This window comes from Cavia porcellus, unplaced genomic scaffold (assembly GCF_034190915.1).
Source record: "Cavia porcellus strain 051 isolate PalLab524CR breed Dunkin Hartley unplaced genomic scaffold, mCavPor4.1 scaffold_10, whole genome shotgun sequence".
NCBI lineage: Eukaryota > Metazoa > Chordata > Mammalia > Rodentia > Caviidae > Cavia > Cavia porcellus.
Genome location: NW_026947493.1, coordinates 41,234,761 through 41,262,282, shown reverse-complemented (window position 1 = coordinate 41,262,282; position 27,522 = coordinate 41,234,761). Strand labels below are relative to the sequence as shown.

General features: G+C 35.7%; 1 long non-coding RNA gene across 2 annotated transcripts in view; it reads right to left on the bottom strand.

Moving 5' to 3' along the window:
* LOC134477887 (uncharacterized) overlaps positions 1-27,522 on the bottom strand; it is a 139,742-nt gene that overhangs the window by 76,608 nt on the left and 35,612 nt on the right. Inside the window, exon 5 of one of the 2 annotated variants that reach the window (XR_010050152.1) lies at positions 7,367-10,350. The exons of the other annotated variant lie outside the window; for it this stretch is intronic. This is a non-coding gene — a long non-coding RNA (uncharacterized LOC134477887). Of the gene's footprint in view, positions 1-7,366; positions 10,351-27,522 lie in introns of those variants that run through there. 2 annotated transcript variants of the gene reach the window in all.

The window sequence follows — 27,522 nt, the reverse complement described above, 5'->3', positions numbered from 1 at the left end:
GTATTATGTCTGATATTTGAGGTGTATGGCACATATTTTCTTCTATATACATTGCTCCTAATGTTTCTTGGGATGGGTTGGAGATTTGAGATTGTAATTTGGTCTTTCATTTTGTCATTTTGCTATATTTCTGTGTTTCAAGTGTTATTTGAAAGCTTCCTCAAGGTCTGTTGGAAATTCATTTCTATGCCCTCAGCTCCTGGGACTCTGGCACCTAGCTCCCCAGCCTGCTGGGCCTCTGGAACAGGTGGTGCTTGCCTTCTTGCTTAGAACTCCACAATCCCAAACAAGCTGGGATCCAGGGAAAGTGGGTGCCCTCCTGCTTGCTTAGAACTCCATAGTTCTCCAAGCACAGCTGGAATGGGGAGGCGGATGCAGATGCCTCAGACCCGCCTAGCTGTTCCAGTGCACCTGGAAGGTTCGAGGGTCCCAAACAAGCTGGGGATTGTTCCTGATTTTATAGTAAAAGCTTTCAGTTTTTGTCCATTTAATATAATGTTGGTTGTTGGCTTGTCATAAAGGGCATTTGTGAGATTGAGGTAGCAATCATGTATTCTGAGTTTCTGTGGGGTTTTCATCTTATGAAAACCTTGTTTTCTTGATATGACAAGTGCTGGACTTTATCAAAAGGTTTTTCTGCATCTGTTGAGATGACCATGTGGTTTTTGTTTTTGGCTCTGTTGATGTGCTGTATTACATTTATTGATTTGCATATGTTAAACCATCCCTGCATTCCTTCAATGAATCCCACTTAGTCATGATGTATAATCTTCTTGATGATTTGTTGCATTCTATTGCCAGTATTTTATTGAGAATCTTTGCATCAATGTTCATTAGTGAAATTGGCCAATAGTTCTCCTTTTTTGGTTAGATCTTTCTCTGGTTTTGTTATTAGAGTAATACTTGCCTGCAGGAATGAGTTAAAAAGGATTGATTCCCTTTTAATTTCTTTGAAGAGTTTAAGGAATATTGGAGTCAGTTCTTCTCTAAATTTCTTGTAAGATTCAGCCATGAATCCCTCAGGGCTTGGGCTTTTCTTTCTTGGTACTTTATTGCAATTTCAATAGCTGACATTGGGTTATTCAAAATTGTTATATCTTATTGATTGAGCTTTGGAAATTCATATATTTCTAGACATCTGTCCATTTCTTCTGTGTTTTCCACCCTATGTAAATAGAGATTTTCAAAGTAGGTATTCATGATCTTTTGAATTTGCATGGGACCTGTAGTAATTTCTTTTTTCAGTCCATTTTGTGAGAATTTGAGTTTTTATTTCTAAGGTTGAGTACAGGTTTATCAATTTTGTTTATTCTCTCAAAAAACCAGCTTCTTGATTCCTTAATTGTATTTTTTTAGTTTCAATTGCATTCATTTCTGCTCTGATCTCTAAAATTTCTTCTCTTCTATGAATTTTGGGTTTTACTAGCTCTTCCTTTTCTATAAATGTGACATGTAGTATTAGGTTGTTTATTTGTGCTCATGCTGTTTTCTTGTTATGACAATTTATTGCTATATATTTGCCTCTTAACTGCTTTCATTGCATCCCAGAGATTACAGTATATTGTATCTGCATTTTCACTGAATTGTAGGTATTGCTTTATTTCTTCTTTAATTTCATTCGTAACCCACGGGTTGTTCAGCAGGTTGTTATTTAATTTCCATGAACTTATGCAGCTTTTGCAATGTCTGTTGCCACTAATTTCCAATTTCAGTGCACTGTGGTCAGATAATATGTATGGGATAATTTCAATCCCTTTGCATTTACTTACGAATGTTTTATGGGTTAATACATGGTCTATTTTGGAGAATTTCCCACATGCAGCTGAGAAGAATGTATATTCTGATGTGGTTGGGTGAAACACTCTCTAAACATCTCCTAAGTCCATTTGCTCTCAGGTTTGATTCAGTTCTATTATTTATTTGCTGACTTTTGTCTAGTTGTTCTATCTCTTTGTGACAATAGGGTATTAGTGTCCCATGTTACAATTGTGTTCATATGTATTTGTTTTTCATGTCCATTAGTATTTGTCTTATATAGTTGGGTGCTCCTGTATTTGGTATATATATATATATATATATATATATATATATATATATATATATTTATAGTTGTTAGCTCTTCCTCTGGAATTTTTCCACTAGTGAGTATGTAGTGACCTTCTTTATCTCTTTTGATCATTTTAAGTTTGAAGGTCACATTGTCTGCCATCAGAATAGTTACCCCTGCTTTTTTCTAGGTTCTTGTTGAATGGAATACTGTTTTCCATCCTTTGACTTTTAATCTATGAGTTTCCTTTTTAGTCAGATGTGTTTCTTTTATATAGCGTATTGTAGGAATCTCTTTCTTGATCCATTCTGTCAATGTATTTCTTTTAATAGATGAATTAAAGCTGTTTACATTGGTGGATATAACTGATATATATTGGCTCAACTTTGTCATGTTCCTGTTGTTGGTTTTCTGCTTTTCCCCCTTGTTTAATTGCTTGCCCTAACTGGTGGTTTCTTTCTGTTCTTCTTCAGCAGATTGTGGTCATTTTTATCTCTATTTAGTACGTCTTTCAGTATTCTTTCCATGGTTGGTTTGGTGGATATGAATTTCTTCAGTTGTTCTTTGTCATGGAAGTATCTTGTTTATCTATTAAATTTGAAAGAAAGTTTTACTGGGTACATCAATCTGGGTTGAAAGTTCTTTTTATTCAGGGCCTGAAACACCTCACTCCCAGCTCATCTTGACTTGACGGTTTGTGCTGAAAAGTCTGCCATGATTCTAATGGGCTTTCCTTGATAGGTGAGTTGTGTCTTTTCTCTTACAACTTTTAGCATTCTGTTTTTATGCTGTATATCTGGGGCCTTAATTATTATATGCCTGCATATATAATTATGTTGGTTGTGACTGTTTGGCATTCTAAATGCCTCACTTATTAAATTTTTACCTATGTTTGGGAAATTTTCTGCTATTACTTCTGTGAATAGTTTACCAATGTCACTTATTCCTGCATCTTCCCTGATGCCTAATCTTATATTGCTTCTCTTGGTATCATCTTGAAGCTGCTGGATCATCATTTCATGTGGCTTTATTTTTAAAAGTTCTATCATTTCATGATCATCAATTGTGATCCTATCCTCAAGGTCCAAAATTCAATTCTCAGCTTCATTTTAATGGTTTTGCCAGCTTTCAGTAGATTTGTTTTGTTTGTTTCTTGGATATCTCTTTGAGTTATTTCATGGATTTTGCTTATTTTCTATATTGTTCATTCAAGGTTTCAATTGGTTTTCCATGCTCCTGTACTTTTTAAAAAATCTATTTCTTCTCTAGCTATGTTGAGAACCTTTATTAAGGTTTTTATTTCTGTGTTTACCTGAGAAATTATTTCTAATTTGATTTCCTCTATATCCTCATGGAGTTGTTTATTTCACTTGCTATCTTTTCACAGATTTCAGGTGTATGACTTTTAAAATCCTCTATTTCAATATATCTTGTTGTCATGGTTTATGTCGATGACCCCCAAGCCTCATGCATTTACATTATGCATCTGTAACATTGTATAGTGCTTGGATTGATGGTGTCAGTGCTACACCCACATAGGAGTGGAGCCAAGATGTGATGTAATGGAAGAGAAATGCTCTCTTGCTGGTTTCTGCTTACTGTTTGCAGCCACCAGGAACTGTGACCCCACCATGCCACCCTGCCTTGCAGCTGAGTATGGACTGAAACCTCCAAAAACCGTAAGAAATAAACTTTTCCTTTCCCATTTTTGGTCATCAGGTATTTTGTCTCAGCAATAAGTCAAAAGTAACTAAGACAGAATTTGGTACTGAGGAGTGGGGTCATTTCTGTGACTATACCTGACCATGTTTTTTGAGAGGCTTTGGAAATGGCGTGTGGGCAGAGTTTGGAAAGCTTCAGACATGTTGCCTGATGCACAGAGCTGGAGCAGCCTACGCTGTTTTGTAGAGGAGATTCTGGTGAGAGCTCAGGAGAACAGAAGGCTGATAGCCTGATGGTAAAGACCAGGCTTAAGAGGTTTCTCCTGGGAAGAAGGACTGCATTGATTGTTGGACTCCCCACTGTATGTGTTATGGCTTAGCAGAAAGTTTGTCGCATTTTGCTCATGCCCAGAGACTTTGCCTGGGACTGAGACTAAGGACAATGGACTGATTAATCTGGAAAAGGAAATTTCAAGGCAGTGGAATGTTGAGGCTGTAGCATGGCCATTGTTGGGGCTTTTAGCTAGCTTTATGTTGAAAATCAAGAGCAAAGAGCCCAGTAGGACAATTTACAATACTGTGAGTTTGGCCAGAAGGAAAATTCCAGGAAAACTGTGGATTGTAAAGAGAGTTGAGACTTGGATTGCTGAGGAGAAGCAGAGAGATAAGAAAGATGGCTTCTGGGCATCCCAGGAAGCACAGAGTCTCCACTGTTTGCAGGCTCAAAACTGCAAAAGTGAAAGAATTTGCTCAGAGAGGAAAGCTGCTGAGCACATGCTCCAAAATGGTGACACAGGCCATATGAGGTTCCAGAATGGCGGCAGCCATGTGAGGTTATTCTATAGTTAAGCAAAGAAAAGCCACTAAATCCCAGCTTTCCTGTTCTATAAATTATAAACACAGTAGCTTCCCTAAAGGTTTTTTTATTCATTCTTTTTCATTAGGAACAAGAAATATGTGCCATAGTTACTGAGGCAAAATTTCTAAACATTTAAGATAAATATATCTCACCACGAAGTTATTTTAAAGGTGAGTTACAGACTTTTTCAATATTGGCCATTCCCGATAAAGAAATGAACACTGTTGCAAGACTTTTATTTCACCTTTTCTTCTCAACTGTTATTTTATTACAGTTTTCCCTAATTTTAGTTTTTTATCTCATTTAATTCTTCCCTAGCCTATAAACTTGATGAGCTTTCTATAAAAAAAGCAAGAAAAATATATAAAAGGGAGTAGATTTTCCAGGTGGGCTCTCCCGAGCTCTCAGCTCTCTCATTTGAATAAAGATTTTACAGTTACATCTGCATGGATCTTTCAAAAAGAAAAAGCTATATAAAAGAGAAATATAGAAAAGAGTCCTAGGTATGTCATCGGCAACCACCACTGTCATCCAGGTGTACAATGGATCTGAGAATGATATAAACAGGTACAGCAAGAACAAGCATGAACAAAACACTCCATCTCTCTTGGTGACTGCATCAAAAGCCATTGTCCCTCAAAAACTAGAGATATGCTTGCCTGGTTAAAAGTACTCATTTTGCATTTATATGTTTCATTATATTTTCCATGAAATTCAACTGGTTAACAATTAAAGACAGTTAACAACTATACATTAAGGTGACAGGGGGAAGAGGAGGGGTAAAATCCATTTCATTTCACGTTGCTGAAAAATTTCTCTAGAGTTACATTTTTTCTAAAATCTTTTTCTAATTACTACACTTGTCAATGAGATAAATATTATCTAATAATTATCTATCTATAAGCACACATGTCTGCACAGAACTGTCAAATAAAATGTGCAAGTGAACAACATGATAGATATTCTGGGTGCTCATGGGCTTCTACTTTCAGAATAACTTTGTGTTACTTTTTTTGACTAAGAAAAATAAAGCATGATATACAATCAACTCAGGGTATTTTAAAGTCTCTTTATTTTGACTTCTTATCTGACCTACTTGCTATGGATTAGGAAAGTGAGAAAAGATATTCAAACTACCTAAGTATCTAAAACTGACAGTTTGCTCATGAATCAATGATTGACATTCAAGATTATACCTACATTACAGCAACCCAAAATGCAGATCTGAAGCACATAGTGTGTCTAGAAGCCATCTTGACTTCTGAATTAGTGTACAGTCATTAAATATAGAGATATTTTTAAAATATAAAATCAATAGTCAAGAAAAAAGATAGTTTTCCATTTATTATGGAAATAAAATGAACTGAACCATTCACAAAAGGATGTATGTTGTGCTTATGTCACTAAAGGACATGCTTACATAATTAAAGGACTCATTTCACACAAGACCTATAAATTTAGAAGACTAAAGAAAATAACCCCATCCCAGAACACTGGCCTGAGCAGCAAACTTACCATATATTCATTCACCTAGAGATGGTTGCTGACCAGTAAGGGTTGGTGCCTTTCTGTACCTGAGAGTTGAAGCAAGATCAGGACTGGAAAACTCTGATTTCCTTATTTAGTGTAGCTAAAATTCTGGAATGATGCCCAATAAGTAGGCCACAGGCAACATAATTTCCTCAGATGACAAGTTCTACTTGGAAAAATGACACATGAGCTAGAGTATTTAGAGGAAGCTAATCTGAAATCTAAGAAGTCATAATGTGAGGGTAAGAAGAAACTAGCCCTGCAAAGCAACAGAGAGGGAATTTCTGGCAATGGGTAGAGCAAATGCTCAGCCTGTGAGGAAGGAGAGAGTGGCAGGTTAGAGGAGAATCAGAAGGGCAGAACACATTAGCAAGAGCAGAATTTATAGAGTAAAATCAAAAAGAGAGGCCAAAATATAATTAAGTCTTGCAAGGCTGTTAAGGCATCTACCTTAAATTTTATTCACAGGCAGCTCATGGGAGAGATGACCATGGGATGTGAAGAGTCTAACATCAATCAGGCCTTCCTGTCTAGGGCTCCTTAGGTCAAACTCAGCCCTGAGAATCAGCCCCTACCTATTGTTTTTCCTACTTTCCAAGACAACTCACCTTTTCTATTTGCTTCTGTAACTTATCACCTTTTCCCTAAGCCTTTAAGTTTATCACTATAAAATTTACCCTGGAACACTTGGGTCTCTAGCTTCAGCCAAATTTCACCCTAGGTCTTTGTTTCCAAACACTATCTCCTGGAAGAAATATGCAACTGCCCTCAGACTCAGCCAAGAGGGGCCAGAATAGCTGGCCCTGCTCATCCAGTTCCCTACTAAGGAAGGCAACTGGACAAAAGGGAGGTACCACACACTCCCCACTGTAGCCCAATGACTAATGGATGGAATTGCTATGGGCAGGAACATGGATGCCTATAAAGCAGAAACCATAACTTTGTGAATACCCATAGAGGACAATAAATGCTAGAGGTAAAGAGTTAGTATTTTGGCCCTTATCTCTCTCAACCTCCTAGATAGGTAGTTATTTTATTTTAGTGCAGGAAGGTCTATATTTTCCCTAGTGAGGCTGGTGTTTAAAGTTTCTACCACTAGAGTGCAACTATAAAAACTATGCTAGTTTGACCCTTTACATTGGTAAATAGTATATAGTAGTTGCTCAAGTATCATTAAATAATTAGCAATAGCCATAATTACTTGTATTGAGTAATATATATTACAATATATGGGAAAATAAAAAATTATCTGAAAGACCAAAAGTGAAATGTTTACACAATCATTATATAGAGTAACTTCCTATATTTAGAAGCTGTATGTTTTTAAAAAGCATGTTGTATAGGAAATTATTTATAATTTAAATTTTTTTGAAATTCATTCATTTTTATTTAAAGAGAAAAAAGGACATTAAAAAAACAAAGCAGTAAAAGGGTACAAGTAATACAGAATTTCAAGAAAAAAATATACAGTAAGAAATCACTAGGTTACATATTGTCTTCCTAGAAACAGTTGTCCAAATTATAAAATTGAAGCATATAAAGTGGACATTCATACAGTGATATTGGAGACAGTTCCGTTCAATGATCCAACAAAAGCTCAGTAATACGGTTTTCCATACGACACACTCAAATATACCTGCGGTTATATCCCTTAGTCCACCTTCCTTTCCTCTCTTTTTTACAATAACAATTACACTTTTTGGGTTTTATTACTCCCACAGTTCTTATTACTTTTTTTTTTGAAGAGAATAAAACCAAACATAACTAAGCAAAACAGAGTCAGAACAGAAGGGTGAGCATAGTACATGATGCAAAAATAGAATACCAGGTGATCAAAAGTGGCTACCATTGTGCCTCTTGCTATTTTTAAATTGAGTTGCCTATATCATCAGGTATAATAGAGTTGATCAAAACAGTACAAAACCAGACCAATAAAATCTACACTGGAGACCTTACAGGACTTCAAAAAAAGATAATAGTCAAATCATAATGGGCATCATAGTATATCTTATTGCCTTCAAAGTGGTTGCCTATACCCTCAAACGTGATATTATCAAAGAAAATAGAATATAGAATAATCAGACAGAACAAGATGGGGAGAGCAATACTGGGGTTCAAATAAGGTTAATAGGAAAACAAAAAAGTTACTATAATATGTCCCACTATTTTTAAATTTAGTTTTCCCTTAATTAAAAAGTGAGAAAAAGTAGATTAATTTAAAAAAGGGGGGGTTGAGATAAAAGAGAACATTGTAACATAACAACGCAGGTCAGAACCGAACAATTTAAGCATCACTGTGTTTCACCACCAGATAATCTAACATAATAGTAGTCATCATAGTGCCTCTTTCCTTGAATTGAGTGTAACTTCGTATGCTATAGCATCAAGCATATCAAGACAGTGTGAAGCCATTCAAGAGAATGAAAAAATTACAGGCTATTTAGAACCAGCTAATAGAAAACGAACAACAGTTTCTATATTATCTCTTTGCCTATAAAGAATTTTGTTTATACTATTGCATATATTGAAATATAGTAAGATACAACATGTTAAAACCATTGGAAACAGATGTACCACAGCTTGACGGGACTTCAAAACAAGATGATATTAAATCAGCACTAGCTTTTATGTTGTGTTGTTTTCTTCAAAATAGCTATTCGTACTATCACAGATAGTAAAATCGAAAAACCCAGGTTAAAACCATTGCAATTAATGACTGAAAACATTATATGGCTTCAAACCAATATGATTGGGAATCATGATTACCACATACTTTTATGTTTTCTTATGATTTCTTACAATAGGGAAACTATTTGGTATTTATACAAGTGAGTTTGATTTATTTCACTCATGAATATGGTCTCAAGCTGCGTCCATTTATTTATAAAAGTCTCAATGTGACCATTCTTTATAGCTGAGTAGTACTCCATTGTATTTTAATACCACAACTTTTTATCCATTCTTCAGTTGATGGACACTTAGGTTGTTTCCAAGATCTGGCTATTACAAATTGTGCTGCTATAAACATAGGTGCACATATATCACTGTGGTATGATACTTTCAGTTCTTCTGGGAATATGCCCAGAAGTGGTATAGCTGGGTTGTGCCCTAGCATAACATTATAAGGGTGTGAGTGTGTGCATGAGAGAGCACCATATCTTCTACTTCCTTTTGGCTTCAGATATCTTCTCGAGTTTACTGGGTAATGACATAGTCCACTTTATTTATAACAATCTTATTTTACTGCACTAGAATTCTTGGCTTTATAAGAAATTCATTCCATCTCACGCTCAGAATTATCCTTCTGATCCAAAGGAAGTGAAATAAACATACCAAAGAAATACAAGTATGTATATTTACTATAGCACCACGCATAATAGTTAAGAAATGGAATCAGCATAGGTGCCTATCAACATATTAACAGACAAAGAAAATGTGGTGTACACAATGGAGAATTATTCAACCATAAAGAAGAATGAAACCTATTAGTTGCAATAGAATGAATGGAACACGAGAGTATTATTTAAAGTGAAATCAGTCAGACAGAGAAAAATAAGTATTCACTTATTTTTGAAATTTTAAAAAAATTGACCTAAGTGTTAAATACTGTTCACTGGAAATAGGGAAGCAGGAAAATGGGGTGCTGCAAATAAAAGGAAAGTAGATTTGATCAAAACACACTGTATATATGTGAACTAAAGTCAGTAACTTTAATTTACAAAATTAAAACATGCAAATTTAAAAAAGCTTTTAAATCACCCTTATTCTCTCAATATATTGTAAAGTCATCCATTCACTCTGCATCTGGAGAGGCAAAGATTTGTGTATGGTGATAGTTGGCCTGTTGCACTCTGGCTTTTGGTCAGGTTAATTCAAAAGAAGCAGGTGACTGAGAGGGTGAGAAAGAGAAGTGTGAGAATTCATTCCCTGATGGTCTCCATGAAAAGTCACTATTAGTCTGCCTTAACCACTCCACCAAAAGTCAGGAAGCCATCATCATATAGCTTCTCCTTCTGGCCCAGAAGCCTCTACCTTCTTCTCCATGCTTAGACTTATGGACTGTAAGAGGCTTCCTGACACTTGCACTGTGTGCTCTTCTAGTTTCTCTACCGCTGGCCCACATTTTTATCAGTATTGTTTTTATGACAGCCTCTTTAACTTGTTTCACCATGAATACTTCTGGTTTCTTCTGGTTGATTGAAAACACACATGAACACAGAGCAATACAAAGGCAGAGACTGAAGTAGTTATATCTGCAAACAAAAATATAGGCAATATTTTTAACACAGCCTTGGTGTTTTTTTTTTTATTTTAAAGAGACTAAAACAAAACTAAGCAGATCAGAGCAAAAAAAATGCAAATAACACAGGATTTCAGAAGAAGACAACAGGAAATCAATAGTGGCAACCATAATGTCCCTTGTTTTCTTTGAAATAATTGTCCACACCTTCACCTGCAGTAAGTTAATACAAATCAGAATAGTAATAAAATCAAAACACAAGAATGAAAGCCTTAGAAATCAGACATTAGGAAATCAATAATGGCTACCATAATGTCTGTTTTCTTCAAAATAGTTTCCCATACCTTCATACACATTGAAATCAAATTATTGAAAACAGACTAAAACCAATCCAAATGAAGAATAAAAGCATTATTGGACTTCAAAACTAAATGATAGGGGCTGGAGATTTAGCACAGCGGCATAAGTGCCTGCCTTGCAAATAGGCAGTTGTGAGTTCGACCCCTGGTACTGATTAAAAACAAAAACAAAACAAAAAAACCCTAAATGATAGGAAATCATCAGTGGTTACCATGATGTTTCATTTTCTTCAGTGTAGTTGTTCATACTATCATATATAATAAAATCAATTATTATAAACCCTTTAGGTGAAGTTTAAGGCATATATAAGCCTTTCCATGTACATTTATCTTTTCAGAATTAAAGGGAAAAACAAAACAACAAATAAATAATTATACCTAAGAGCCCAAAACAATAACAATGTAGAGCCTTGGTGTTTTTATTTTGAATACTTTGTATTTTTCCCCCTTTGGTATATACTTAATATTTAGAAAAGTGTTAGCCAGTAAGATGAACATTTGTTGAATAAACTAATGAATATTACAAGTACCTTTATTCTTACATGTAGAATTAAAGTTCATATTCAAACTGCCACTCAGCTAAAATTTTGTGCTTATGTTTGGTTTAATGAGTATTATAACTGCCATTGACTGAATCATCTACCAAAATGTTAGGCGACAATCTTCATACCAATTCATCATCTGGGTCCAGAAACCTCTTCCTTTCTTGGCATCCTCCTTTTGTATAACATTTTATTTTAATTCTTATAACAACCGAAAGGTAAATGTTACCAAGGTCATTTTGTAGAAAACAAAATGAAAGCTCAAGAAACGATGTAACCTTCCCAAATCCATTTAAATAGCAAGATGTCAAGATTCAAATCCACTTTCTCAAGCATCATGTAAACTTTATCCCAAGAATAACATAGACATAAGCCAGACAAGTTAACTGAAGCATGACATAAAAGCCTTTGAGAACAGGCTGTTCTGGTGTTCTGAGAAAAAATTAATTGGCCTTTTGAGTATGTGAAAATAAAGTTGGAAAATATTTTCTCTTTCCTGTCTTTTAAGAATGGCTTTTGATGGAGAGCTATGTCAAGGGTCTCCCTGCTGGCAGTGGCCACACAACTTGAAGAAAAGGTAACACCTAAGATCAGGGAGAAAATCTGCTAACTGGGTACCCATGGGAAAGAGGCTGGGCCTTTCCATTTTTAGAGATCTATCTATTATGTTTGCATGTTTTCTGTACTGTAAGGTGCATTTGTTTTTTCTGTTTCATAAGACCCATCTATTATCTTTTAAAATTTGAACTTTGTTGGGTATTTAATAATATGAAATCATTATTAATTTGCTAGGTGGGAATAATTTTGAGGTTATGTTTTCAAAAACCCCTATATTGGAGAGATCCATTCTAAAATATTTGCAGAAAAGATTAGTTTATATATAAGATGCGCTTCAAAATCATCTAGGAGGAGACAGAACAGGTGGTGGATTTTTAATGGTCAGATGGCCACATTATAGACCATGGAGTTTGTTGTACTATTCTGTGGATTGTTGCTGCATATGTTTGAAATTCTTCTTGATCCAAAAATATAAAAACAGACTTGGTAAGGTCTGAGTTCCCTTTTCTCTTCTAATCTCACCCAGCTTTCCCTTTAGGGCAATCTTGTGGTCAAGCAAGATGGATTTCTTACTTCAGAAAGAGAAATTTGAATTAAAAAAGGAAATGTGACCTACAGCTTTTTAATTAATTTTTATGATTTTGTGAATATAGAACTTTAAAAATCATTATCAACTTCTTAAATCCATACACCCTTTCAATTTCCTTGCTTATCGAAGCTGGTATTGAGACGCATGATGGGATTATATACTTATCTTAATATCCTCTACTAATACTATAGCTATCAGTTCTTAAAATTTAAATGTTATAATATCTGAAAATTATTTCTCAATTTCACCCAGTTGTCTAAATTTATCTGTGAGTCTATATTTTACCAAATACACTGAGGCATTTCCTTTGTGGAACCTCAAATTACTGTACAAAGGTATGTCCATTTTTCTTCTAGCTTTCCCCAAGTTAGTATGAATATTCATTTTGCAAGATGCACTTTAAAAAAGAATTCTGACATAAATCAAGATTGAGAACAACTGTATACAATTACTTCTTAGAAATTCATTTGTATATAAGTAAATTAAACTTTGAGCAGTCCTCCAAAAAGTCATCTTAGTATCCATCAATCTGCACCTATAAATAGTACTTTAGTCTACCTTACTGATTTTTCTTACTGTTACAAAACTAGAAAGAAAAAGCAGATGAAATTGTTGATTTATAGTAGATGTACTATATTTTAAGCTGACTACTCTACCTAGCATTTGTGTTTAGAAAGTTTGTTGTATTGTTTCAAAGTGTTGTTTCACAGAAATAGCACAAAATTAACAGAGATAAAGAGCTGCTCCTCTCAGATATATTGAACATGCCCAAAAAAAAAAAAAAAAAAAAGCATCTGAGGGCAACAGAAGAAAATAAGAAGCAGTAAGAAGATGAAAAATGTTAATATAAAGTATTAAAGTGTTCAAGATATTTGCCTAGTATCAGCTCAGTAGATGTCTTTCAATTTGAAATGCTCAGGTATGGGTCTCATGACAAGGAGAACCTCTGTCTAGGGTTCACAGGCTCAGTTCAGGACCCCACACACTGGGCCTCCACTGGTGGTGACATATTGTATGAACTACACACAAAGAGATTTAGGATGAAGCAGATTTGCATAGCACTGCAGTACAGCAGGTAAACAGTCACTGTATATGACAAATCTATTTTAATTACAAACAGAGGTGAAAGGTTTCAAACTGATGTTCTCAGTAATCCAGAGCTCTCGATATTAACTTCACAGGCAAGAGTTACAACACGGCTTACTTGCCTACTTTCTCAAGTTTGCTTAAGGCAAAATAGCTTTGCTTAAGCCAAAATAGCTTCTTTCATCTGTTGCTTTGTGCAGTAAGTATGCTGTGTGTTTTAAAAGAGCTATTTGGTAGAGTGTATACACATGTTTGCAAGTGTGTGTGTTTAACTAATTTTTGAAGGTTTGGATAGCAAGGAACTACTATCTGATGAACTGATTTCATTTAGCCAAATTAACTCTGCTAGTTACATGAAAGATTAAACTCTATTATCTTATACTGGTATGCAGAGAGTTACCCAGAAGTATAAAATGTACATCAAGGACCAGTTCCATGTGAAGATCTGATAATTAGGAGAGCTGGTTAATATTTCTGAATTATTAAGGCTGACAGCATAATCCTGCTTCTGTGTTGTGTGCTCTATTGATACCAGATGCTTAATGCATAGTAAAATGTGACAGTACAGTAGAAGTTAGTGCAATTCTGAAAAATAAAGAAAATCACTTTGTAGAACACAAAATGCAACACTCAGAAGCTGAATGTTAGAACTGATTTTAAACAGTAAGGATGGTGTTAAGCTTTTTCTCTAAAGTTTAAAACTAACTTTTACAAAGCAGTATTAGGGGTAAGTAAGCATCATGCACACAAATAAATCTAATATTTGGTTTGGTTAAAATGCTAGCTGCAAAATTCACTAAGTGACACAAGGGAGAAAAACTCACAAGGGCCAATTATGCATGATACTCTATAGATGATTATAAGAGCTGATTAATATTTCTGAATTATTAACTGTGACAGTACAATCACATTTTCCTTGTCTCTTCAGTTGACACCAGATGCTTAATGCAGAGTAAAATGTGACTACAATATTATTTGCTGTATTTGTGTCTAGAAAACAAAAGTATACACACTGTGAGTATGAAGACATATATAACAAGTATAACAAACAGATGTCTTCTTAAAAATTCTCACTCTTTTTAAAATAGGTGAATCTGTTAGAAAAAAAAGTATGGGCAGGAGAAAATTTTCTATGACAAAGGAGATTTCATTTCAGGTCTAGGATAATAGAATGTGTCACTTTTATAAATTGGCATTACTAGTTACAGAGGTGATGAGATATTATGTATCAGACTCTGCCTGCATAAACTGAAATTTCAGTTTGCATCAACCCTGTCAGTGAAGTTTCTTAATGAGAATAGCTAACATTCATTTAGCTCTTACAACACACTGAGTACCCCACGTATATTAACTTAATCATCATAATGCCCCTATGAGGCAGAAATAATCATTATCCTCTTTTTATAGATCTTTATTCCAACTGGAGGTCAAATATGTTGAGCAAGTAGCCCAATATCACACTGGTGTTAAGCAGCACAGATAGTAACTCAAATTTGATCCTTAGAGATCCAGTTTCTGAACCTACATTTAAAATATATACATCAACACCATCTTTACTCTCCACTCAACCTTCAAAGCCCTAGGTTGCTTCCTGTAAACCTCCAGCCTAACTTGTTTAGATTTAAAAGCCATGGCTTTAGCTGAGTGTTCCTCTTACTGACAGAAGACTGAGTTTAAAAAAAATGATACACCCACAGTCACAGCTTTCTATGTTTAAATTCTTCAAACTTAGTTTACAGTTTATGACATAAATAAAATCTTTCAGATAAAACAATCTGTATTTATCAGAGTACTCAATTCGTTCATTATTGAATAGCTAGCTTACTCAAATAGTTATAAAATTTCAGTCTTAAAAGAACCAAAACAATCACGAAACAGAAAATATGAAGCTTAATGATGTTTCTACATGGTACCAGACTACAGAGTTGGTCTTGCCACAAAGTCAACACTGACTGCATCAATCTTAATTTATTTTATGCTAAAATGAAAATAAAAAGCAAAGAATTTTAAATGGCTTTTATATAGTCAGTCAAATTCTATGGTTTTTAATTTCAGCAGATAATTTGGTTTCACATTTTGGAAATTAGAGTTAAAGAGAAAAACAAGATTTTATCCTTGCAAAATATTTTAAACAGAGGAAAATATTTATTTATAAAAGTATGACATACACCAATGTTTGTTCAAAGAATTCAATATGGTTTATATTGTCATAATAGCTAACATCAGAATTTCCTTTAAGAATAGAATTATTTTGCCAAGCCAAGAGATTCTTTAAAGTGGGGCAAGAACACAGTGATGATTTCCTAAAGGGAAGGCATAATGTATACTGAGGAACAATTAGTAATTTTCCTCAGAGTGAAACTGCTCACCCCTTCCTCTTGTGGCCAGCATGGTCAGTACTCTGTAATAAAATTCAGAGATATTCTGTAGAAGGGATTGTATAATGGGTGTGAAAGCCAAAGGACTAGTTTCAGGATACAACTTACATGTTACAGACAGAGGCAAAGTGAGCCAGAAAACTGAAGGTACTAGGAGAATTTCCAGAAATCATGGAGTTGGCATTGGATTTCTTTAAGTCAAGGGACTGACAAGTAGGTTGGGAGCAATTTTAGTTATGTCAGAAGTGGTGCAGAACCTGAGCCTGCTCAACTCTGGGAGTCACTATTAACATAGGAAGATTCTATAATTTGCAGAGACAGAAGTCTTGTATTGGGTTTTTATTTGGTTGCTGTTTTTATTTTTGTTTCAAATTTGTATGTTTTGGAGCATGCAGAAAGAAAGGGAAATAAGGAAAATTGTACTAAAGTTCTAAAGTTCTATAGTAGAATATTTGAGAACAACTTCTCTATGACAAATGATTTCCAGTATTAGAATTTATTCTGTGTGAATCTATTCTATATCTAATGACATTATATTCTGAGGCCCACCAACTGAATTTGGAGCAATGATCTTTTCAAATTCAGTACATATATCAGTACTTGTACTGTACTCACCTACAGTGCTTTTCAGAAAACACTAATGCTTAAATCCATCCAGTTGTATCTGATTTTCCAGAACTAGAACCTGGACATTGGTATTCTTTATTTTGTATTCTAAATACTGAGTAATTCATAACTATAGTGAGTGTTGAGAGCTACAACATGAAAGAATGCTTTATTAGTACATTTCAGTAGATCATACTAATTAAACTTTCTACAGATCACACTCCAGCCATTTACATTTTAATTATTCTTTATTGATTAGGATGTACTCTAAAGAACTAAAAAACCTACCCAAATTGAAAACTCAATTAGAAAATTCAGAAATATCTTGGCCTACTGAAATATTTCATGTAGTTACTAGAATATTATTTTAATTATAAAGAAGAGAAATTCATTATGTAACATGTTTATGCATTTGGTTCTTTGGTAAAGTACATATTGTTCCCAGCAATGCAAGCCTTACGTAATACATTTGGTTTTTTAAAATATTATTTTATCTCTGATGAGGCTAAAAAATGTAAATTTGCACAAATACAAAATGTAGTGTAAAGATGGTTATCTTTAAGAAGTAGATGATAAAATTAGTACATATTACAGGAGAAAGTATTGTTTATTTTAGAGAAAACTTTAATCAACACTCAAATTTTTGTAAACTGTATTATATAGATACATAGTGCATTATCTAAAGAGCTGGCAAATTCTTGAGGTGTGGTAAAATATTAAGATGTTTGGTTTATTATTTTACCTGAGAATCTTCAAGCATGTTATACCTTGCATATATACTTTGAAGCTTAGAGTTTGGTAGGATGGAATATATATAGTACAATGGGGTTTAATACAAAGAAGTCCCAATACTTTCAGTTAAAATTCAACTCAAGGAAATTAAACTAATGAAAATTTGAATTAGTCAGAAAAAAGTCTCACAGTAAAAGCACCTGGAAAAATCATACATGAAATTTGACCACTTCTCATTTCAACCTTCCAGGCAAACTGTCTGAGGCCCCAGGTGGGCCAAGAATATAAGGGTCTGACCACTTTTCACTCAAGACATTTCTTGGGATCATATTTGCAGTGCGTAACCTCAAGAGATGGAGCAATGTCACCCTCCAGCACACATAGTAGAGTTGCTTTCTTGTACTACTATAAAAAAGAATAAATTTCTTAAGCTTAGTCTTCCTCAGCTGTATCACTAACCATGATGCTGCGTTCATGTATCTCTATTTCCTTCAAAGTGCATTTCAGGACAAGTGTAACCAATGCAAACATGTGCTGAGAGTAACAAAGTCCTTTTAATTTTAATCACAATTCTCACATTCTTTGGAAAAATCTATAAAATAGTTATAGTTTAACATATTAGTTATAAATGGAACAATTCCCAGGCTCCTGATACTCATCAAATGCCACACTAGTTTAGTATCAGTATTATCTTTTACTTAGATCAATGTAATAATTTTCTCATTGGTGCCCCAGATCGTCTCCTTCATGATCTGTTCTAAAATAATACTCAAAATAATTCTATTAAATATAAGCATAATTACATCACTCCTGTGCAAAGTATTTCAGAAGAGTCTTATTTAAGTATATATACTATTCATTTTTCAACATTGTATATTTTACTTTTTTTCTTTGCTGTTATAAATTATTTATCTTGCTAATTGTCTGTCTTCTCCACTAAGATATAAGATCTATGAATAAAGAGAATTTGTCACTTCTAGAAGATTACATGATACCCAGTAGCCATATATATAAGTAGTCATGTATACATTAATAAGGAGAACTTGGGAAGATAATCAAAGAATGACTGAATACAAAGTAAATTCACTTAATATCCTAACTTAGGTGAAACAAAACATGGATTGAGAGACAGCAAATAGTTTTTTCTAGAATCTATTCTGCATAATATGCCCTCCTCAAGCTTAGTGACCAATGCCTCCAAGTTATTTGACTTAACTGCCTTCAGCCAGATAGTTCTTGGTTGGGGCCTCACAGAAGATGCATAGTCATAAAGAAGCTGGGGCTACCGTATGGGGCAGGGCATAGAAGGTGACTCATCCATGGAAGTAATAACTGACAGTGATTTTGGTTGGAAGCCAATGGACTCTGCAGCTCAACATCCATGATAGCCATGTTCTGGCCAACCTAAAAGTGAATGTTCCAAGAGACAAGAAGTAGAAACTTTTAATTCCACAAAAAGCTATGTATGAGACCAGCATTGTGTCCATTCTGATATATTCTAATAGAGTAGTCCCAAGCATTATGCCAGTAGGAGATAGATACAGACTACCTTTTAATGACGCACTGTTAAGAGCAGCACATGAGATAGATTTTTTTCTACCTGTGAAAAATACAATCTACCATAATGATCTTTAGAGAAAAGTGAACAATGGCGATTCTGAAAGAGCACCAATTTAGAAATTTTCATTTAGCCTCAGTAAAGGAGAAAGACCATGAGTCTAGCAGGAAAAATATTCCATTAATAAGAAAATTAGACTTACTTTATTTTGTTGTTGTTGTTGTTGTTATATTGTTCTTACTTTCTTTTTTTTTTTTTTTTTGGTACCGGGGATCGAAATCACAATCTCATGCTTGGTGGGCAGGTGCTTATACCACTGAGCTAAATTCCCAGCCCAATCCTTTGTTATTCAGAAAGTCTGAAACAACCCCTTCTCTGATAGATAACTTCTTGAAGCTACCCACCATCTAATGGCTTTTCCTCTCTCTTCACCAAATCTCACTTGTGATCCATGCTCAGTATTTCTCAATGAAAAATTCAACTATTTCAGTACTTGATATGGCAAATTGACACTGACATCTTCAGTTAGATATCTATCTCCTGCAACTTTACTCAATGTGAGTCTTCTCTAGACAACCTTTTACATTCTGATCTTCATAAAACCATGTGTTTCAACATACAAAACCAGAGCCAGAGATCCCATTTACAAACTGCGATCTTGTGAGGTACTGTATCAGCAGCCAACTGATCTACATACTTATCTCACTTCAGCCTAAAATTGTAGGATATTCAGCATGCAAATATTATTTTGTTTCTAGAGAACAATAATATGAAAAACTGTGCACTTCACCTCAGGAAAGTCTTACTGCTTTCAGTTTCCTGCCTATCTGGTATAGGACATAGTCATAGCCTTTTTATATCCTACATATCTGATATAATGGATTTCAATTAGTATTTAAAAGTTACATTCATTGAGTTCTTATTATTTCCTATGCATGGTATTACATGGTTTATATGCATTATCTCACAAGAAAATATAACATTATTTATAAAAATATTATGTCACAGAAAGGTAAAAGACACTCAGCTACTGATGGATACTAATCAGCCTCATATCTTTAAATATTTCTCTACAGATTACTTAATTTTGTTTTTCATCATTTGAAAATCCAATATGCAGTACTCAAGAAAATATGAATTGACTACAGAACTTTCCACCTTCAAACCCAGTGAGTTCACGTTTTAATGAGACCGCAGAATGCACAAGTTTCTATTTGCTTGTTTTGTTGATCTCTTTGGAGCTAGGTATGCCAGCCATCTCTTATTTCTATTATCATTCATTTACTTGTACTAATCTATCAAATGTAATATAACTTTTAATAACTATAGTGCTTTGTTTTCCATTCTTTTTCCCTAAAATAAACAATTAAAAAAACTAATTGTTATGAATTAAAAACTGGTGGTTAACTTAATATCAGCTGCATTACATCAGCATGGTGCTGAGTATAGATGTTCCACCTAAGGAAAGTTGCCAGCATAAATAGAGACGTAGAGAAGGAGATGCTATGTGTTGAGGTGTTAATACATTGAGGCATTGTGGGTTCTCCTTCGTGTTGCTGTTTGAGCCTTTGGTTCTGGAGAAGCTCTGGTCCTCACATCGAGCACTGCTTCCTGACTCCAGAGGAGAAGACGTGTGACACTTGGTCTCCAGGATGAACTCATCATGCTGGCTTCCTGGCATGTATTCGACTGTGCTTATCATCGGAGGAGCTCATGGCCTCCATGTTGCTGAGGATGGCTGTGGTGCTTTGCAGGACAGCCCTGGTCTTTGTTGTGAGTGTGACTTTTTGGCTCCAACATAGAACCCTCAACCTACCAGTGCAGCTTCTTTACCCTGCTGGCATAGACTTTCTGGCTTCCACTGCTGACCTTTGGGCCTTCCCAGCATGGATCCATAAAAGAGACTGGTGTGAGTCCTTCTTGTGGGCTCTAGACTTAAGCTCTGGGTTTTCATCTGGACTCATGTAGGACACTGCTATGGGATTCAGGCTCTTGGCTAAATATTCTATGTCTTTGGTGTTTTGGATAGATTTCCTGCATTTTCTTGTGTAAACTCTGGGTGACCATCATAAATAATAATATAAACTCCATGCCCTGATTCTAATTTTTCTCTGCCCTACTCCTGATCAGTATCAATTACTAAGTAAAAAAATGTTTCTTGATATGCTTAGAGAAAAAAATTAGAGTAAAGCTTCTTGAGAGACATCCCTGGTATATTTGCTTTATTCAGGAATGTAAAAGGTGTGTTTACGCAGCTAATTCTATGAGCACTTTTTCAAAAAGATAGCACATAAAGGCATATTTGGTCAAATAAATAGAATGATTTTAATTCAAAAATAAATTTCAAAAGTTTGCAAGCTTTTTGTTCAAAGAAGTCTCCCCTATGAAGTATCTAGCACTTTGTGGAAAATGAAGGAAACCTAAGAAAGAAATTATAAAAATTAATTCTTGTTCTTGCACAAATCATACAAATCCCTTTGCATGGAACAATCACACAAACAATATTTATATGTTTGTATACTTACATATACAAACATTATTTATAGCCTCTCTTCCACCATCATTGGCAGGCATCTACATTCCAGTTGACAAGAATGATTCAGCTTAGTTGAAAAAATGCTCATTTTATTCCCCAGTGGATGCTTCTGGATGAGCAGTGTGAGACTGAATTTACTTTTATGATAAATAATTATGCCATGGGAGATTGACTGTTCTCAAATATTCCATAAAAGATTTCATACATATATTTAAATTAAAGTACCTTTATCTATTTTACAGAAATTTGACTGACTTTGTTTTTTCAATTTAGGTCAGAGAGCAGCTTCTGAATTAGACACAGTATACTCATTCTTTTTAAACATTTCACGGTGATTAAGAATTTTTTTCCATAAATGGAAAAGTCAAAGTTACTCTCTAATTGTTCTTAGTAAATATACTTACATTAAGATCCTTCATGTACATAGCAACAAAATTCTGGGCTGGGTAAGAGGATTTTAGTTACTTTTTATGGCAGATTTGAAGAAGTACTACCCTGTCTCCCCTTCCCAAACACATGCCCCTTTCAAGGGGGACATGCTTCCCAGATGTGAAGAGTCCAATCAGAGATGGACTCCAGCTCGCAGCTTCATCAAGGTCTGCCTCAGCCTCAGAGTGGTCCTCAGCCAGGGCACAGCCTCTCCAGGCAGCTTCTGCACAGTGACAGTAGGAGGTAGAAGTAGGAAGCAAGCCTGGTTAATTTGACCCACTGAGGAACACTGACAGATACTTTCTAGTACAGAGGTTTCAGTGGTCTTAGACCATGAGAGCATCTCTGACACAACATCTTTCTTGCCAATTCTTTCATGGCTATTAACTACTATAAACATCTTGTGTCTCCATTTCTGCTTCTGGAAAGCCCAACTTGTGGGTTACTTTAAATTGTTCTATCCTCATGTAACAGAAAGTTGAAATGGCTTTTCTTGTTACCATGAAATTTAAGATTGAGAGTAAAGATATGAAGAGTCCACTATCAAAAAATTAGTAAACCCTTTTTTCCTAGTTCTATTCCTGACCAAACTGACTCATTCTCAACCACAGGCACCAGAGGGATGGGGAGGGAGGTACCAGGATCATTTCCTGCTCTCTGTCTCTCTTCTCCGGAAGCTCTAGAGAATCACTCATGGAGATTGGAAATACATTTGACAAGGGAAGGTTTATCTTCTAACTGACCTACCATTGATTAAGATGGGGGGATGTAATTTAAAATAGGGTGAGGAGAGGACTGGCAAGTGGCTAACCTAAGTAGCATATGCATATGTGTATGTATGAGCTTCTCATTGGTCAAATGGACATAGTCCACACCATTTTTGGGCTATTTTAGGAGCCACCACATCCCATTTGAGCTAACTGGTTGTCTGGAGAGATAGATATAGGAGGAAATTGTGTACGAGAGACTACCGGGAAAGGAGGCTAAGAGCAGAGTCCTCCCAGAATACTTCTACTTCAGGATCTAGGCAGCATAAAGGCCTTCTCCAATCTCCCTCAGGGGGATGTACACAGAGGGATTAATATTTAAACAGTAACGTCACAGAGAGCATTGCTATCCTATGTCAACCATGAGAGAATGCAATAGTACAATACCAGAGTTGCAGATGCATGTTCTGATCTCTTCCTGCCTTACCATTTTCAAGTAAGAAATTTAGTAAACAGTAGAAAAAGAGTAAAGAAAAGACAGCCCAGAAGTCTGGTAGGCACTGAGATGATGAAAATATGGAGAATAAAAATTGGTGTAAGATAAAAAGTTTCAACTGGGTTAACCTGGATTGAAATTTCTGTGCGTAGACTTCCGGGAGAACATGGCGGACAGATAACAGCAGCTATGTAAGGCTCTCTGAAAGACTCGGCTCATAATTCAGGAATGGTGCGGAGTAAGGAGTCATAAGCAGGTGGAGATATGCTCTGCTGACCCAGGAATGAACTGGGCTGAGAGAAACCAACTTGGAATGCAGTCCTGGTGCTAGAACAGGAACAGAAAAGCCTCAGGGTGGAGGCTGGAGCCCGCGCCATTGGAAGCCTGGATTTGGGTTTCCCGCCGCGCGGCGGCTGCGTCTACATCGGCTCGGCAAGGAGAGAGATGCTTGGAAGCTCTGCAGGAGGGGCTGGGAGCCGTGCACTGACTTGTGGTGAGGTGAGAGAAACTGACACTCTACCACAGTTTGACTCCAGCGGAGGACATTCTGGGACTGGGCAGACTTGCGGGAGCAGGGCGCTGTGGCGACTTCAGCCACATATCCCCCTCTCAAGCGGGATTGGTGAGAAGTGCCTAGCCTACGTGAAGCTGCTGGCAGACCCAGTAGGCTAGCACAGCCCAGATCCCAGAGCCTGAGGGTGGCCTAGAGGGGCGGGCCCCGCGTAGGCTGCCTGATCTGCAACTTCCTGGTGTGCTGCGGTGGGCGGGAACACCTAGCCGGTGCAATTCGATCAGGCTGTGGCTGACAGGGAGGGAAGCTGGGCCTCCTATATAAGCTTGCATATATAAGGAACAAAGAATATGGGAAGAGGCAGCAACAAGAAAGGCTCCTCGGCCCCCAATCCTGAGAAACAGGTAATAGCAGACACCGCACCAATAGACATAAAGTGCCAGCTAGAGAGCCTCATAGATCAGTTCAGGAATGAAGTTATCAATGACCTGAAGCTAGAAGTAAGCAGAATAGTTAGAGAAATGCTGAGCACCACCCAAGAAAAAACAGATGGTGGAATGGAAGAACAGAAAAAGAGGGGAGAATTGTTTGATGGAGAAAATAGAGAAAGCATAGACTACGTGAAGCTGGTTCAAAGGACTACCAGGAAACTAAAAACTCTATCTAAAACTGGCATAACAGCTTGAAAGAAACTAAGGACAGACTATCTAAACTGGAGGGCAGATTTGTAATATGGGAGAATGAAATGAAAAACTTCTTAAAAGTAACAAAGAAACAAACAGCAATAATACAAAGACAAGAAGATGATAAGAGGATCCATAACTTTAGAATTAAGAACATAAAAGAAGAAGTAGGGACACAAACAAGTGAACTACAAAAACTACTCACAGAAATAATCCAGGAGAATTTTCCTAATTTAGCAAAAGGTAAAGATACTCAGATGTATGAGGCATACAGGACCCCAGCCACCTACAACCCAAACAGAGCAACACCCAGGCATATAATAATAAAAATTCCAGAAATTCAATACAAGAACAGAATATTAAAAGCTGTCAGAGACAAGAAACAGACCACTTATAAGGGAGCACCCATCAGAATTACAGCAGATTTCTATGCACAAACCATCAAATCACGAAGAGCATGGGGAGAAATAATTCAAGCTTTGAAAGATAATAATCTCCAGCCAAGATTGAGATATCCTGCACAACTGTCCCTGGAAATTGATGGAAAAACAAGGTGCTTCCAGGATAAAGAGGAACTGGGGGAATTTGCAACCACCAATTCAACTCTACAGAGAATATTGCAAGATATTCTAAAAAAGAAAAATACAAAGAATCCAGAAATAGTGTCGGGGAGGCCACAATGAATGGAGCAGAGAACAAAATGAAGAAGACAAACTGACAACTAATGACAGAAAAAGAGCTCAACAGAAATGAGGCAGAGAAGATTGGATGATAGGAACAGCTATTTTGGAGAAAATGTCGTCTTAATAGGTAATACTGATTTAGTATCATCTTGTTTTGAAGTCTCATCAAACTTTTGTCCTTTTGTCTCCATTGGTCTAAACAGGTTGTATCTTATTGGATTTTATTATGTATGATAGTATAAGCAAAAACTTTTAAAGACAAGGAGATTATACAGAAACCATTGTTCATTTTCTGCTAGTTGATTCTAAATACCCTGTAATTCTGTTATTCTCTTAAATGGTTTTACATTGTTTTGATATATTTAATGCTACAATATACGAAGTTGTACTCAAGGATTTCAAGGAAAGAGACAATATGGTAACTACTTTTATGTCAGGATTATCTTGTGGTGAAACACTATTCTGCTTAAATGGTTACGTTTTGATCTGCACTGTTTTGCTGTTATGCCCTCTTTTATCTCAATCTCCACTCCATTATTTACTTTTTATTTTTATCCTTTTAATTAAGGGAAAAATAAATAAAAATAGCAGGATATATTATAGCAACCCACTTTGACTTTCCATTATCTTGATTTAAAGCCCTGTATTACTCTCACCATCTTGTTTTTGACTGATGTCCCCCTATTCTGCTTTGCTTGATAGTACTAGGTTCGAAAGTTTAGGCAACAGCTGTGAAGATAGTGAGATTCATTATGATGCCCATTCTCGATGACTTTTATCTACTTTTGAAGACCTACAATGTCTCCAATGTTTTGGTTTTGTCAGTTTTGTTCTTTACTGTTTTGTTCAATTTTATTATAACTGATGATATAGGCAATTCTATTAGAGATAGCGGGAGGCATTATGGTAACCATTATTGAACACCTTGTATTATGCTTTTACATTATCTATTATGTCCACCCTTTTGATTTGATTGACTCTGTTCTGTTATGTCACATTTGGTTCTACTCCCTTCCAAAAAAGTAATAAAAACTGTGGGAGTAACAAAACCCAAAATGTGTAATTGTCATTGTACTAAAGAGAGGAAAAGAAAGTGCCCTAAATGATATAACTGCATGTATGTTTAAGTGTATAAGATAGAAAATGCTATCACTGAGTTTTATTGGATCATTGAACAGAACTGTTTGCAGTCTCACTGTTGGAATGTCTACTTTACAAGCTTTAACTTTGTGACTTGAACAATTATTTCTAAGATGACAATATGTAATCCATTAACTAGTGATTTCCTACTGTGTATTTTTTCTGTAAATCTGTATAACTTGTACCCTTTCTCTGCTTTTTTTTCTTCTTAAATAAAATTTTAAAAAAAAGAAATTTCTGTGCATAAAGGTGACAACTTGTAAGGGTTGTGGTAGATGCCATTTAAAAAATCTGAAGATTTATAACAGCACAGTGGCAGGCAGTGCTGTAAAAGAAAATATTTATTGTTTGTACCTCATTGAGTATATCACTCTTCCAAACCATTGTTTCCAAATGTTTGCATACTAGGTGAAGATGAGTTTTTATTGATCTATTTATCAGAAGGTTAAATCTCTTGTCTTATTCTTAGCAATGCTCTTATCATATTAATACAGACCTTATGGAGAAATGAAATACATACCTTAGGGTAAAACTATAGCATACTTTGGATACTGAGAAGCATTGCAGTGGTTTTTGTGCAAGTGCCCAAAAGGTATGAGGAAGAAGCCATCAGAAATTGGCTGAAAAAATGCAATTGTCCTTCAATGTATCAACTAATTGTTGTACACTGGACCTGTTTCATGGCAACCTCAAACAGCAGAGCCCATGCCCTTTGACTTAGTTATCTGTATAGCCTCCCCATTATGTGACCTGGTCCTCTTTCATTCAACTTGACCTTTAAGAACTCATATTTTTAAAATAATATCTCTGCTTGGTTTCTTACTCACTATCTCCCAGACCTTCATTTCTTTTGACACTTTCCTTCTTCATTGTGGTCCCAGTCTCTGAAATGTTTCCTCTATCTTCCTATCCTACCTGGTTTATGCACTGAGGAGTGTAAAAAGCAGTTGGTCTGATTGAGAGTATGGATATGACTTGTCAAGTTTGATTTTCACCAAGAAACTGAGTTGTTGTACCAGGAGAAAGGGAAAGCCCAAGTCAAATAAGATACATCTTCACCGACCATCCACTGTACTTCTAAGGAGGTGATAGCAGATACTGTTTTAGCTGGCAGGTTTGAAGGCAGCCAGCTATAGACAACATACAGAAAAAAACTTTCTTCTTTTTACTGTACATGATAGAGATATTTTGCTCAGGAAGGTCAGGGGAAGAGAAGGAAAGACCATTATTTATAAGGGAGAGAGGGAAAGGAACTTGTGCATAAGAACAAAGAGGAGCAAGTAAGAAACATTCGTAACGGAATCAAGAAATGTAAAGCTAAAGCACACAGAACCTAGGGTCAAAAACAGAGATGGAGAGTGGATGCCTAGGATCACAAGAGAATGTTTACAGGCACAAATGACAGGCCTCTGTCAGTTTCCTATTGCCAATATAACAAATAACAAATTACTAACGTTCTAGTGAGTTAAAGAAGTATAAATTTATTGTTCATAGCAATTTCTTTGGACTAAAACCAAGATGTCAACCCGACTGAGAAGCTTTTGGAGAGAATGCATCCTTTACCTTTACCAGCTTCTAGAGACTGCTTCCAT